Raw genomic sequence first — 15241 nt, 5'->3', positions numbered from 1 at the left:
AAACAAGACAACCAAGAAGTTGGTCTGACACCGTCTGACTCAGACTTCAGTATTGAATCAGGATCATGGGTATGGGATGGCTCTCTACTTATCTGATTCATGATGGGGATTGTGCATTGGAGGCACAGAAAGATAGTGGCACTTACCCCCTGAGACTAGTGGTTTACCTGGATATACCTCAAAACAGTGTCCTACAAGCCACTTTCTAGAGGGAAAAATTGGGGAAGTCCTCTGCAAATAACTAAAACAACAAATTACCTGTTTGGGTATTTTTGTGGCCCACAGTGTGCATAGGTTAGGTGTAATTTCCTTGGCTCCCTTCCACCACACTTATTCCTTGTTTCTGTTTTTTTAATTCCCAATAAGGAGGAAGGAGTGGGTAATCTGAATGAGCCCAGGAAAGCCACTGAGACAGGTTTGGCTGTTGGGTGTGGTGATTGTATGTTAAGGCTCATCATTCCCATAACCATACTTTCTCTTCTTTCTTGTCTACAAGTCTGGGCAGGGCCTATCCTCAGCGCCAGTTTTCTTCTTCATTCTCTAGGTTCCCTGAGTTTGCAGCTGGGCAGATAATGGGACCAGAGCACTTGTTTTAGCTCCACTACTAGCTCCCTGTGGCATCGGGAGCAAGTCTGCACTCCTCTGTGGCTTGCACTTATGCCATCTCTGAACCAGAGGCTTGGTCGTCCCCAAGCAAGATTTTTCAACCTATTAACATTTTGTGCTGGGTAATTTCTTTGTCGGTGGCAGGCTGTCTGTGCATTACAGGCTGTTTACCAGCCTCCCTGGACAGTAACGCTGCCCTCTCTCCTTATGACAACCCAGAATGTCTCCAGACATTGCCAAATGCCCCGAGTGGAGCAAAATTGCCCCCAGTTGAAAACCAATGTATTTTTCCTATGACCTAGGTGCACTTTCACCTCCTATTTGCAGTGTTGGAAAGTGCATGTCATTTCCAGATACATGTGGGCAGGTATCTCTAGAAAAGCCACATCGCTGAGCTCAATTTAAAACTCTTGCCCTGGGGTGCCTGGGTGCCTCACTCGGTTAGGCATCCGACTTCAGCTCAGGTCATGATCTTGTGGTTTGTGGGTTCGGGCCCCTCATCGGGCTCTGTGCTGACAGCTCGGAGCCTGGAGCCTGCTTCGGACTCTGCGTTTCCCCCTCTCTCTGCCCCTCCCCTGCTCACACTGTCTCTCTGTCTCTCTCAAGAATAAATATTTAAAAAATATTAAAAAAACAAAACAAAACAAAACCTCTTGCCCTGACACACAGCCAGGTTGAGAGGTCTGGCTCATCTCCAGTGGACCTCAGACACGCCGCAAGGGTGGGTGTTCACCTTAGAGACCTTTAGCACAGCCTCTCCTCCACTACCAGAGGAGTCAGGGAGCGAGGGCTTGTTCTGCTTCCTGGCCTCTGAGAGCCCATGGGGATTTGGGGCTTGGCTCAGAGGCCACACAGGGGAGAGGCCGGTGCGGAGGCGAGACCAGGGCACGATGAGAGAATGCAGGAGTGGGGTTAGGCATTTCCTTAGCTTCATTGGAAACAGATGCCTAGCAGAGGTGGCTGGCTGAGGCTCTGCTTCAGACCAGCGTGTTTGGCAGCTCTCCTCCCCATATTCCTCAACTCCCCACTCTCTTCCTCCCACCCCCACAGGCACCACCAGGTGATTATTTAAGAGAAGGGCTCTGGTTTTAAGGGAAGCTATGTTTGTCTGACATAGGAATGAAATCTGTTTTCATGAGAACATGAGTACGTGTGATGGAACTCCATACATATAATCATAGATCAATGGGATTAAAGAACAGCAGGGTAATAAGGTCCTTTTGTGATTTGAGTTCAGCATCTCCATCTGAGGTCTGAAATCAAGAATAGAATCCAGATCAGTCAATTCCCATGGTTTTTACTCATAAACACCCAAACCTCAAGTCCTCTTTTAAGATGTGAACTCGTTAAAATATAATTGAGTACACCTGCCATTCCCAGCCTGGGCCTATGGCAGACATTACTAAGCGATCACAGAACTCTTTCTTGCTGGGCCTGAATCCTGCCTAATGATCATTTATCTACACAACAGTCTAGGTAGCTAGTACCAATCAGAGATGACATATTTGTCAGTGATTTAGTCTGTCAGGGTCTTTTTGGAGATACATATAACGCTTGAGCTACTCAGGTCCACTTATATGAGAATTTTTTTCCATAAATACAGCAGAGTATGGCAAATGTGTTTTCTTGTCATTATTTTCTTTTTAAAAAAATTTTTTTTAAATGTTTTATTTATTTCTGAGAGAGAGAGAGAGACAGCGTGAGCAGGGGAGGGTCAGAGAGAGAGAAGGAGACACAGAATCTGAAGCAGGCTCCAGGCTCTGAGTTAGCTGTCTAGCTGTCAGCACAGAGCCCGACGCGGGGCTCAAACCCACAAACCGTGAGATCATGACCTGAGCCAAAGTCGGATGCTTAACCAACTGAGCCACCCAGGCGCCCCTCTCATGATTTTCTTAATTATGTTTTTTTTTTTTTTCTTTCTGGGGTACCTGGATGGCTCAGTGAGTTAAACTTTGGCTCATGTCATGATCTCATAGTTCATGGGTTCCAAGTTGGGCTCTGTGCTAACAGGTCAGAGCCTGGAGCCTACTTCAGATTCTGTCTCTGTCTCTCTTTCAAAAATAAACAAACATTAAGAAAATAATGTTTTCTTTTGTTTAGCTTAATTTATTTTAACAATATAGTATAAAATACATATACAAAATATTAGTTAATCAACTATTATGCTATCAGTAAGGCTTCTGGTCAGTAGTCAGCTATTAAGTTTTGGAGGAGGGTGCTGAGTGGCACAGTCAGTTAAGCCCCTGACTCTTGATTTTGGCTCAGGTCATGATTTCGTGGTTGATGGATATGAGCTCTGTTCTGGGCTCTGCTCAGACCGTGTGGAGCCTGCTTGGGATTCTCTCTCTATCTACCTTCCCACTTGTGCATGCTCACTCTCTCTCTCCCTCTCAAAATACATACATGAATAAACCTTAAAATATATATATAGTAGTAAAGTTTTAGAGAGTCAAAAGGTATACACTGATTTTTGACAGCAGGAGGGTGTCATCATCCCTAGGTCAGTGTTGTTCAAGGGTTAACTGTATGTGGAAGCAAGGACCTATGGATATGTGTTCATTTGATATTGTCTTTTTGAGAAACGATCAAAGGAAGTATGTCAGAAGTATATGTTATTTTAGGGTTTCTCAAACTTTTACTATGTACATGAATTACCTGGGAGAGATAGCTTTCTAAAATGTAGTAAATCTGGGTAAAGGCCTGGGATTTCTGCAGCTCTCACAAGCCCCCATGGGAGGTTGATGTAGCTGGTCCATGGACCACACATTGAATAGCAAGTTATTCACCCAATGGGTTATTTTACCCTTTAGGAAACCAATTCCGAGAGACTGAAGAGAGGAGTCAAGGCTGCTTCACCATCAATGTGACAAGTTGCTTGGTGCAAGGATTCCAATAACGTTTTGCTCATCCTTCTGTATCTCTATGGATTTTTGCCGGCCTCCCTACCCCTGCACCCATCTTGTGCTTACCAACCTGAGCAACCGGGACATCTCAGAACTGATGTCCACTTCCAATAAGGTGTGTTCAGACCCTGACTACAAGAATGCACTGTTTGTCTTCACATTTCTGATCCTTCTGGAACATTCATAAAGATCCCGCAGGAAGTCACACCCTGCTGAGAATTGAACCTTAACCCAGAACAACAGAGTGGTTCTGTAGTCACTGAAAGGTCTACTTACTTTGAGTAAACCTCATTTATTTACAGAAGTCCTGTTGTGGGTTGCCAGGGTGGGGGGTGGCTACTCATCAGACCTTACATGGCCTGTGATGGCTTAAGAGAAAGGGGTGGGGCCTCATTTTTGGGTAAATCACCTCTGAGGTGAGAGGTTTTTTTCTTAAATAGTTTATTGTCAAGTTGGTTTCCATATAAAACCCAGTGCTCATCCCAAAAAGTGCCCTCCCCCATGCTCATCACCCCTCTTCCCCTCTCCCCCACCCCCATCAGCCCTGAGAGAGAGTTTTTAAAATCCAGCCTGAATAACAGAAAAGGGAAGAGTAGTGGGGAGGGGGGCTTTCCTTTCTTTTTATTCAGTAATTGAGACATCTCACCTTACACTGGCATAATTATATTGTCAAATGGAAGATGCTTCAAGTAATTAGCAACATAATTAGTCAAGCTTTTCTGGTCCCCATGTCCTCAACTAGAACAATCCTTGTATCCAGTGCCCTTTGCAGCACAGGACAGTCCTTGATAAGGAGTACTTTTCTTCTTTCTTTTCTTTTAATGAACCAAGAGAGAAAAGGACAACGTATGCAGGGTCTTACAGGGATGCGTCAGAAAGGCTGCATATTTGGTATTGGTTACCAAACAAAAACTGAATTTGGGGAAAGATACCATTAAAAAGCACATAACATGGCTTTGCTCAGGTTGTTGTTGCTGCTGTTGTTGATATTATTGGTAATAATAGTACACTTTCTTAGAACTTGGTTGTCCTTTCCTCGGGGTTTATGAACTTGCTCTCTGACAATCTTTTCATCAAACACAAACACTTGGAAATTTTAACTGATTTTGCAGAGCTTGTAAAGAAGTCTCTTGATGTACCAAACCCTCCCTGCCCAGCAAAGTAGAGATGTGAAGGAGGTCAAAGAGGCTCCGGTCTCCTCCAGGGAAGGAATCTGGATTTTGTCTATAAAGCACCCTTGACATATGGTGGGCATCCAGTAAATGGTGACTCCACGGGTGGTATGCAGACACTGGGGATATCAACTGGGGATAAAATGGGGTAAGGTGCCAATTACTGTGTACTTGGCCAAGAGCTTCAGTGCCTTTATACACATTAACTCAATGGCTTCTTGTAGCCTTCCCACAAGACAGGTAGCATCACACTCTATTGAGAAGAAAGCTAAGGCTCAGTGAGGGCATATTGCTGGTAAATTTGGATCATGGGTTCTAATTTAAATCTCATTGCTCCAAAGTCCACAGTCTGATTATTACCCCAGTACACCAGAATGATGAACACAATTTCTCATCCACTCCAGCTCCCTTCCCTTCACCACATTTCTTTTTACTACTCCATGACTCAATGGTGCTCTTGGATGTCAGTCTTGATGTGGCTTCCTGCCTATCTGAGCTGTGGAGTAGTGGGGAGCTAGGGGGCTGCCACACTTCCTAGTCGACCAGAGAAGAACATATATTTAGATTTGAATCGAAGTGCTACATATGTGAGGCAAATTACTTCATCTTTCTGAGTTTCTGATTTTCAGTCTGTTAAATGGGAATGAATATACAGATGGACATGGATAGATGGGTGGTGGAGGAATCAATGGATTGATGGATTCAGAACAAATAATTAATGGGAAGGTGATGAGTGAGAGGGTAGGGTGTGTTGGCATTAACATGTATAAATGGGTAAGAGAGAGATTTCCTTTTAAGAGTTGAGATGCTATACCTTTAGGTCAGGATCAAAGGACTCAGGAGTAAAAGGCAGCCAAGACACAAGGTCAGAACCCAGCTGGGGCTGTTGTAGTTCATTTTGTGTCAGGCCAGCCTTTGCCAGGTTTGTGCCAGGAAGCACAAGCTAGATGCTGCATAAAATCAGAATTCGATGGTTAAAGGTCTTCAGGAAATTTAACCTGCTCTTGGAGATTCACATAGACAAGAGCATATTAAAGCCTTTGAGAAGTCTTACCAAAACCTGTTCTACTATAATTGTCGTTTCTGTTTAAAATCCAGTGATTCTGAAAACTTTGCTCACAGAGCCTGTGTTTCATGTATTGCTTGTTAACTTCAAGAGGAACTATGTCCTGTAGGGTGTGGATTTTATATACAATGGCCCAGATTATAGAACACTCTCCATGTTACATCCACTTGCATGAGTTGGTGGTCATGGAGAGTAACACACAAGCTTGGGAGGCAGCCTCCCAAATGATCACGTGATAGACATAGGACCCATAGTACTATCCATTTCACAAGTGAGTGACTGGGACTCGGGCAGGTGGAGCGAGTTGTCTAAGTTCACGTGGCTTACCGTGGACAAGCTGGACTCCAGTCTAGGTCTGCCAGTGCCAACCTATACCCTCACTGTGCAGCCACGGAGGCTTTTGGTGTCTGCTTGGTTATCTCTGGATGCCAGATCTGTCGAAATAGGTCGGGCAGCCGCGTGTACTTCACTTTGTGTAATGTGGAAATGCTGAGTGCACTTCACAGCCTGACAAGCAGCTCTCCAGCTAAGGATAATGGAGCAGGAGAGAATGATCACACTAACGAAGGCAATAATTACCCTTTCCAGGACTTGTAGAGCACTTTGCTGTTTTATGAGCCCTTTCATGCATGGCATCCTTTCTGATCACTGCAGCGACCCAATGCATAAGCAGGGCTGGCAAATTTTCCTCATCTGACACGGAAGAAAGCAGCGGTGCAGAGAGGTTAAGGATAGAGTTAAAACTCACACAGCATGTCAGCGGCAAGCCAGTGATCCAATACCACCTCTTCCTCCTATTTCTAACATTCGGATTTATATCCAATAGAGAACATGGTAGAAAGAAAGCTTTCTCTTGCTGGTGTCCACCCTTCCTTTCCTCCTTCCCACTCTGTTCTTTCCTCCTTCCTTCCTTCAAAATGAAAATTTCAAAATACAGAAATACCTAAAGAGATCCATTACCCATTATCCTACCATCCAGAGATAACAACTGTATATTTGCTTCTGGTAATTGTTTTCTGCACATTTCCTCCTATTTAATTTTCTCAAAAGCATAATTTTAAATGTCTGCAAAGAATCACATTTTATCTTAGTTTTGCATAGCCTATCTTTTGTTGTGGGAAATGTAGAATGTTTTCACATTTTCTATAATTTAAATAATGTGCTAAATATCACTACACATAAATCTCTGTGCACTTTAAAACTATGGTCCTTGAGGGGTGCCTGGGTGGATCAGTCACTTGAGCGTCTGACTCTTGATTTCGACTCAGGTCATGATCTCATGGTTTGTGAGCTCGAGCCCTGGGTTGGGCTGTGTGCTGACAGTGCAGAGCCTGCTTAGGATTCTGTCTCTCCCTCTCTCTGCCCCTTTCCTGCTTGTGTTCGCTCTTCCTCTCTCTCAAAATAAATAAATAAACTTAAAAAAATGAAAAACAAACTATTGTCCTTGAGATAAATTTCTTGAAAATTTAGAGTCAAAAGGGTTCCAGATATTTAATATTGCTAGATATTTCCAACTTCCATCTAGAAGAGTTTTACGAGATGGAAAAACGCCATGAGCAACTGTTTTTCAACACTTAGTAGTATTCTTTTTGACCTTTTAAAAATTCATAGATATTGATTTCTATTTCTTTAATTACCAGTCTGGATGATTTTTTTAATTTATTTTTTTTTTGGCCAATTTCCTGCTCATGTCCTTTTCCTGTTATTTCTATTATACTTTTCTTATTAATTTCTTAGAAATCTTTATATATTAAGGACACTAACATTTATGCTGCATATGTTTTTCCCTAGGTTGAAATCACAGTGAGTTGAACACTGTGAGCCATGTTTTTAAAGTTTATTTATTTTGAGAGAGAGAGAGCAAGAGTGCATTCATGTGTGAGTGAAGGAGGAGCAGAGAGAGAGACAGAGAGACAGAGAGAATCCCAGGCAGACTCTGTGGTGACAGCATTACGTGGGGCTTGATATCATGAACTGTGAGATCATGACCTGAGCTGAACTCAAGAGTCCAGTGCTTAGCCAACTGAGCCACCCAGGCACCCCTGTGAGCCATGTTTTTAACTGATGAGGGATCCTATGGGGGTGGGGGGCAGACTTCCACCCAGGGTTAAGAAAGAATTTCTAGTGATGAATAAAAGTTATGCAAAAAAGGGATTGGTGGCTTTGTGACAACTCCATTTCATGAAGGGGTAAATCAAGACTTAGGCCCAGTAACTTGCCACAGGTCATGCAGCAAAAAGTCTCAGAAATGAGATTTGAACCCCGGTCTGTTGCCAACTTCTGTGTTCTGTCTACTGTGTGGCATCGTGGCATCCCTGAGGGGGTGATGACCAAAGCAATGTTGCAGATATAAATGGGTCACAGTCCACAGAAAACATCAGGCAAGGAAAGAGGTAGGAGACTGGAGAAAACTAGTAAGAAATTGAGATTGGAGTCCTCAAATAAATACGTTCAAAGAAGCGAGGGCAAAGGTGCTCATTCAAAAAGAGATGGGGTTACATGGCCAAACCACTCTCCTCATCCCTGCCTTGCCTCACCCACTCCAGATCCAAACTTGGGTACTTTTAAAGCCACTCTTGGCTTGCTTGGGGTAGGATTCATTCTCCAAAGAAGACAGACATGGTGTCACCTTTTGAGTGGTACCATTTCCAGTATTTCAGATTCTCTCTCTCTCTCATTTCTATTACTCTTTATTTATTTTTCTTAAACTGCTGAGCCTGATAAATTAGGGCTATTAAGAGACTCTTTGTTATTCTGTCCTGGGTTACTATTTTAAGGGCTAAAAAACACTCATAAATATATGGATGCTCCGACTGTAAATGGATATGTTTTAGCCAGTGAAAAAGTCGTTTTCTCTAATATACGTTTTTAAAGTGTCCTGCTGAAATTCTGCACAATATCTCACCATGATCTTTCACTGTTCCTCCCATTTTTATCCGATAAAAGCAGATTCATCATCAATGCGGTGCCTTTTCTCTGCACCATAAATAACAGCTGGGGAAGGGGAGCCTCTCCCACAACACAGCAGCATCGGATTTTAACCAGTTTTGGAATTTATTGTTAAGCCTTCTTGGGATGGGAGCCAAAAGTACTTGCATGCCCATCAATTACCTCACGGCCTTCCTGGTTTTGGACAGAGGCACCCAAAGCCCAAGCATAGAGAAATTTGCATCTGAGTTTTACCTTCCTTTCTGGATGGAAGATGGGATATAGTAGGTTGTTATACAACCCAGCTCTTCTAGGTCAGTCCCAGTTTATGCTCATGGTCTCAGTGAAATTATCGAGAATGACCTCATTCATTCTCAAAGTGTCCTGGTTTAGATGATAAATTATATGGTCGCTATAGATGTAGGCTGAGAAACACAGTGCCCCATTGCCTCTCATTTTTCCCCATCCTCCATCGGATGCTCATTCTGTGTATTAAAACTCGTTCCCCATCCATCAAGCCCTCACCATAGTCAGGAGACTTATGGTCATGGGGAACATCTCTGGGCTGGAAAAAGTGAAGAAAGGAACATGGTGTTCATTCCCACCATGTGCAAGGCTCTATGCTAGAGGCTTTTCAGAAAGGTCATGCTTTCATTGGAAGATCAATCCCATGAAGTACTAGAACTCATCAGTTTCAAGATGAGTATGTTTTTCATTCATTAATATCTCAAAATTGGGCTGTGCCTTATAACCAATGTCACCTTATTGCTGCTATTGGTCATGTAGCATCGTGATGTACACAGTGTTGTCTTTGCATGTAGCAGCATCACAACTCCCAGGATGGGTGTCAGTGGCTGGGAAGAAAATCCTAGAAGCGGACATCGTTTTTTGGAGTCCCCAGGAATCAAATGATTGTGCAGAAAGGGTGACAGAGTTGCCAAATGAGAGGTACTTAGCAATACTGTGAAAGCAGTCATCGATAGGAGGCCAGTACTACATCAATGCAAAGCCAGAACGAACATTGAGCAAACATGTCTCTTGGTTTATTCTCTTTTTTTAAATGTCTTATTTATTTCTGAGAGAGAGCATGAGCAGGGGAGTGTCGGAGAGAGAGGGAGATATAGAATCTGAAACAGGCTCCAGGCTCTGAGCTAGATGTCAGCACAGAGCCTGATGTGGGGCTCGAACCCATGAACCGTGAGATCATGACCTGAGCTGAAGTCAGATGCTTAACCGACTGAGCCACCCAGGTGCCCCTCTTGGTTCTTTTTAAGGATTCTTTTAAGAAATGCTGCATCACCAATAATCTTGATGACACGGAGGGCAATACTCTTTGGAAAATTACCTATCTGATGGTTTTGAATCACAAAGTGACTCTGAATCTGAAGAAGGTTTAGGAATACCTTCACCCATTTAATCCACTCATAATTTTCCCTTTATATATATATGCCCAAGAGTAAGGAAATATATGCCAGTTATACCCAAAAGAGCATTTAAACTAACTACAAAATACAAATTTTAAGAGACTTAAAACATCATGTCCAAGTTATTTGGAAGTATTCTTTCTTTCTTAGTGACAACAGGCATCCTACAATTGATGGTGATTAAATATGTGGGTACTGGATACGAGTGGAGCCATTTCACAGGTGATCCTAGAAGGGTAATGTGATTTCCCTGGCGTAAAATCACACAGTTAGCCAGTGGCAGTCCTGGAGGTGGGTTGGAATGACTCAAAAATTGATTTAAGTAACAGTCATGGAGTTGTGACAGAGTGCTAGACAGTGTCTGTTGAAACCTGTTGGGTGCTGGTCTTCATAGAGCTTCCCGTCCTAGAGTAGAGGGCCAGTGTGTGTGTGTGGGGGGGGGGTGGGGTGCTCAGAGGCAGCTGGTTGTGATGCACCCTGAAGACTCTGATGGTAGCATGAGAAATCAACCTTGAAGTTGGGGCTCTGGGGCAGTGCCCAAGAAGAAAGCTCCACCCAGCAGGGCCAGAAGAGGAAGAAGGGATGGTTTGTAAGACAAGCGTGTTCTGCACAGCAGGACCACAAGTACCCACCCCTGGCCATTCCATCCCCACCGTTTGGGCAAGGCACCACTCTGTGTCTGAGCGAGAGTCATCCATAGTGGTTTATTTGGGCAGTGCCCCGCGGTAGACATCAGCTGTCCCGTGCAGTAACAAGGGTTCTCTGGGCACTGATGGTTTGGAACCTGTTCCCATAATTCTCCCAGAAGTAGGAGGAAGGCAGTAAAAACCCCAATTTTAAGGTGAGAAGAAACACCGTTCCAAGTCCTAACCTGCTGTGCCCAGCTGGCATCACATGGGTGGTACACGGTGGAGGTTCCACATGAACCCCAGCGGGCTGGACTCAAAGTGAGAGTCTGTGCCCCTATATCAAACCACGCCGTATACTTCCAGGACGAGAGGAGACTCGGGATCCATTTATTCATCCCCTCTGTGCCCTGGTGGTATGGGGCGGGGAGGGAAACAGAGGCCCCGCGGGCTGGCAGGGTCCAGGTCACGCACAGCAAGGGCCAAGTCAGGACCGGGTCTGTCAGGGGGCAGCTGGCTCTCCACTCAGTCTACCTTCCTTACTTTTTAAAAATTTTTTTTAATGTTTTACTTATTTCTGAGAGAGAGAGAGAGCATGAGCAGGGGAGGGTCAGAGAGTGAGGGAGGTACAGAATCTGAAACAGGCTCCAGGCTCTGAGCTAGCTGTCAGAGCCTGACGCGGGGCTCGAACCCACGAACTGTGAGATCATTGACCTGAGCCGAAGTCGGACACTCAACCGACTGAGCCACACAGGCTCCCCTACCTTCCTTACTTTTATCCACATGTACTTAAAGATCGCCCAAGCAAAGCAAACCACAGCTTTAAAGCAATTACTCGGTGATGATCAGGAGGGGCTGGGGGGATTCTGTTTGCTTATTTGTGTGGACCTAAAATGTCTGCTTTCTTAATTAAGCCTTAACTCTGCGTTTTGCCTAAAGCTTTTCATTTTTTCCTCTTTAACAGGCCCCAGCTCTCCGCCCTCACTGCAGGCCTTGGGTTTTGCCCAGGGGCTTTCTCTCCCTCCTAAGAAGCATCTGCTCCTGCCCCACCACTGACGATCCCTCCCTTTTTATCCCCACTCCCCAGCTGCTTTTAATTTCATAATTACAGCCATGAGCAATGTATAATCCTAGGCGACTCCAGAGCTAGGGCGGAAGGGCTTTCTCTCCACGGAGCGCCCTCCTCCCTCCAGGTGCTGGCGCGGGGACAGCCTTCCCTGATCAGCGCCGAGTCTGTGCGGGGGCACTCCTGGTCTGGTTCATGTGGCCCCGTGACCTGTGCTTTTTGATTTTACATCTCCAGTGACTGGCAAAACATCCCATATACAGGAGACTCTTGATAAATGCTTCTTGGGCAAATGAATGCATGGGAATGAATGAACACATAAACTAGGTCTGGGATTCAGCTGAGTGCAGGGGTCTGGGGTGGGGACTTGTCAACTGTCTCATCGCATAATATTGTTAGCAATTGCTTTTCACGTATGGAGATGTTTAATGGCCACATAATAGCTCATTATATTTTTGTCGGAATATGTATCTACCCAACCGCCTCGGGCTGGACATAATTTATACATTACTTCCTTCACAGTCTTGATAGAGTCATTTAAACCCTGCTTGCTGGGAATACTTGAAAAGTTTGGTTTGGGGTGCCTGGGTAGCTCAGTTGGTTAAGCATCTGACTCTTGCTTTCTGCTCAGGTCATCATCTTATGGTTCATAAGTTTGAGCCCCATGTCAGGCTTTGCGCTGACGGCACAGAGCCTGCTTGGATTTCTCTCTCCCTCTCTCTCTGCCCCTCCTCTGCTCATGCTCTCGCTCTCTCAAAAAACAAAACAAACAAAACAAACCCACAAAAAACCACGAATGAAGAAACATTTCAAAAATTTTTAAAAATTGGTTCTGTCTGTAGCTTACCTCTCACCACTAATTAGGAACCTCTTAGGTAGCCCAGGTGACTTCATTTATTTGTTCATTAGCTCACTCGTAAAATCTTTGTTGAGCAGGCACTGAGCTCCCTGCTGGAGATACAGAGCTGAGGCATGCGAGGGCAGGAGCCTCGCTTCCTGGGGCCTAGTAAGGTAGAGGGGCTGAGAAGCCAGCAAGGACACCTGTTCTGTTGGGGGTGGGTTTCTGTGGGAACACCCACCCAAAGTAGAGGCACCTCAAACAGACTTATCATCAGAGAAAGCTTTCCAGAGGAAGGGACAGCCGAGCTAGAGGATGCACACAGATTAGTCAATGAAACGAAGAGCGAGGAAGTGTCTGGGCTGTTACTGCATAATTAACAACCCCCAAACCTAGTGGCTGGACACAACCACCATTTTCCTTGGTCTCCCCATTGTGCGAATTAGGAGTTTGGAGACGGCTTGTTTGGGCGAGTGTTCTCCACGGAGTACCAAGGCCACATGATAACACTCAGCTGGAAGTTAGTCAGGTTTGGTGGGTCCGAGAGGGCTTCCCTCACATGCTTAGTGCCTTGGTGGGGACAGCAGGGATCCGGCATCTCTAGATGGTCTCACGGACTCCACGTGTCCCCTCTTGTCTCTCTAGAAAAGCACTCAGTCTTCTTATAAGGCACCTCAGGGCTCCAAGAGAGAGGAGGTGGCAAGCGCCAGTCTCAGGTGGCAGGGTGTCGCTTCCCCTGAGCCCCACTGGTCAGGGTGGTCACAAAGGCTCCCCAGATTCAGGGGAGGAGGACAGAGACCTCCCCCTCCACTTGTTGATGAGGAAGCATCCAAGAATCTGTGGCCATCTTTAATCTATCATCTTGGTGATTTGGAAAGAGGGCTCCAGACGGGGGAGCCTGACCGCCTGAGGGAAGTGGACGAAAGCCCTGACTGCTGGGCCTGAGCACAGCGGGGCCTCGGTCATGGGCAGAGCTCCCCCACAAGCAGAAATCCAGTGGAACAGACCTGGTTGCTACATGTCACTGAGTCTGGACTTCATCCTGGGCCAGTGAGAAGGCCCTGAAGGATTTGGAGTAGGGGTGTGACATCAGATGAGCAGCTGAGAAAACTTTCCCTGTGGGAAACGGCTTGCGGAGGGTCTGGTTGGAGCCACAGACACCCCAGCAGGAAGGAAGGACTGTAGAACTCCGGTGAGAGGTAGGTTCTGACGCCTCAAAAGAGGTGTGGGGGGGGAGGGCGGGCTGCCCACTGTGTGCACAGGGGCAGGGGCACATGGACACACCTGAGGACTCGCCCCTCCCGCGTGTCACTTTCCCTGGCTTCCTAGCCTCGCTGCAGTGCCCATTGGGCCAGATGGCCCCGCCCTTTGTCACTCTGTGGTGTGGCGGCTGGCCCAGCATTCGCGGTTGCGCCCACAGCTTGTGCCTCCATCCCCCATGTTTCCAGCAAGCGTCAGTCCGCTTCTCTTGAGTGAAAAATGGGGGCGATAATACTCCACGTGACAGACATCTGTCTCTGAAGCTGTGACTTCAATAGCAGCTGGGAGGAAGTGATAAAGTGGCGACAGGGACGGAAATCAGATTTTCTGTTGGAGAAGTTTGATAAAACATTTCATTTCTCTTAACAAAGGGAGTCTGAGATTGACCTGATAGATTTCAAGCCTTTGGGGGCCCATTTTGGAATCTTCAAGTCCAGAACTGGGAGGCCTGAGGGTGTCCTTGTCCCCAGTGTGGCCCCTACATTCCTGAGAGGCAAGTGAGGAGTCCCACAGAACCCTGAGTTTATAGCAGGTGTGCTTGGAATTGAAGCCCTCCCCCTCCACACCCCTCAGTGCACCTTTCTGAGTTTCAACTTCTTTATTATTTCTTAACGTTTATTTTTGAGAGAGAGCATGAGGAGGGGAGGGGCAGAGAATGAGAAAGAGAGAGAGAGAATCTGAAGCAGGCTGTGTACTGTTAGCACAGAGCCAACATGGGGCTTGAACTCAAAAACTATGAGATCATGAGTTAAGCTGCAGTTAAACACTTAAGATACTGAGCCCCCAGGCATCTCTGCTTCCTGATTATTTAAAAAAAAAATTTTAATGTTTTATTTCTGAGAGAGAGGCAGCATGAGCAGGGGAGGGTCAGAGAGAGAGGGAGACACAGAATCGGAAGCAGGCTCCAGGCTCTGAGCTGGCTGTCAGCACAGAGCCCGAAGCGGAGCTTGAACCCACGAACCATGAGATCTTGACCTGAGCTGAAGTTGGACGCTTAGCCAACTGAACCACCCAGGTAGCCCTGATTCCTGATTTTTAAAATGAGCATGAGGAATCTCCATGTCACAGCTGGTGTGAGCATCAAGAGATCATGCAGATGAAGGGCTCACAAGTACTGCCCACTGACCCTCACATACATTCTGCCTCTTTAGTTACATCCTCCTCTTTTGAAACACAAGAGAGTGAGGCTTACTGTGGTGAAGCAACTTCACAGAGACCATCTGGGAGAAGATGTAACAATAGACAGTGGACGGGTTCTATGTGGAAGCAGGTGTGAACTTGGCTAACATAATTCCTGAAAATAGTTAAACAAGAATGTGTGGGAGTGAGCTCCCCACCATCAGAAGTGTTCA

Source organism: Hyaena hyaena, unplaced genomic scaffold (assembly GCF_003009895.1).
Source record: "Hyaena hyaena isolate Hyena2069 unplaced genomic scaffold, ASM300989v1 scaffold_1732, whole genome shotgun sequence".
NCBI lineage: Eukaryota > Metazoa > Chordata > Mammalia > Carnivora > Hyaenidae > Hyaena > Hyaena hyaena.
This window is presented reverse-complemented; position numbering follows the sequence as displayed.